Genomic DNA, 1,399 nt, shown 5'->3' with positions numbered 1-1,399 from the left:
GCCATGGTGATAAGGTCTTCTGGGTAATCGGCTCAGGTGACTGTGAGCGTTTATACTCCACCCTGGTGTACAAAGGTGAACAGGCTATGGCTAATCAGAAGCTTGAAAGGAAAAAAGATACAAGAGCAGTCTATTCATGTGAGTGAATTTAATTCATATGTGCATCCATATACTATAAAACACTCATGTTATAGAGTCGACTACCTATAATTTGCATAAAAGTAGGTGTGGCCACAGACATACAGTGGGGCAAAAAAGTATTTAGTCAGCCACCAGTTGTGCAAGTTCTCCCACTTAAAAAGATGAGAGAGGCCTGTAATTTTCATCATACTGTAGGTACACTTCAACTATGAGAGACAGAATGGGGGGAAAGAATCCAGGAAATCATATTGTAGGATTTTTAATGAATTAATTGGTAAATTCCTCGGTAAAATAAGTATTTGGTCACCTACAAACAAGCAAGATTTCTGGCTCTCACAGACCTGTAACAACTTCTTTAAGAGGCTCCTCTGTCCTCCACTCGTTACCTGTATTAATGGCACCTGTTTGAACTCGTTACCTGTATTAATGCCAGGGGCGATTCTAGCATCTGATCTTTGGGGGTGCTTAGCCCACAGAGCTGACAGAGGCACCTGGCTTGAACGACAGTGTTTCCAAGTTTATTCCGCATTTAGACTAGACTTAACTAGACAAGAAGACTAGACTAGACAAGACTAGACTTATACAATGTTTTAACAGAAGCTGACCCAATAAACAATGATATCTACACATTTACAACCACAAAGTATCTCGATATGGATGATAAATGTCATTTTTATCATTCTGTTCATAGACCAGGGAACATCAATATTGCATTATGCATATTATTGTGTTGTGTTTAACATTTGTAACTCCAGTCCGTACCTTCACATCTCGCTATGCCAGCAGTGGCGGCTCCTGAATTTTTTTTCAGGGGGGGCAATTTTCCCCCCGTTATGTCTACACGGACCGTAAATGTCCACAGGACTGAAGTAAATTGACCTAGGTAGCAAATCAATTGGCCGAACTTGTTTTTGCCTGGTAAATTCAGATATCAATATAGACAATATCTCTTCTCTCCACTAGGTGGCAACACTAAACAAGTTAAAGGTGGCAAACTAGGGTAGCCTAGTAAACTAGACCCACCCGCCTAGCGGCCAAAAATATTTTTGCCTACGAGTGGCAAATATTCACATTTAGTCTGGCTTGCCAGGCTAAAACTAAGGAAGATTCATTGTGAAGCCTTCAAAGCAAAACATTTGGCATCACAATCAATTAATATTACATTACTCATTTATTTTCTCATATTATTCCAGTATTCTATAATAAGTAGACACAAATTCTTAATTATAAACATATTCTAATTTCTTCAATTCTAAAG

The sequence above is a fragment of the Neoarius graeffei genome, chromosome 25, assembly GCF_027579695.1.
Source record: "Neoarius graeffei isolate fNeoGra1 chromosome 25, fNeoGra1.pri, whole genome shotgun sequence".
In the NCBI taxonomy this organism is placed as follows: Eukaryota; Metazoa; Chordata; class Actinopteri; order Siluriformes; family Ariidae; genus Neoarius; species Neoarius graeffei.
The sequence above is the reverse complement of the archived record's forward strand: the minus strand, read 5'-3'. Positions refer to the sequence as shown.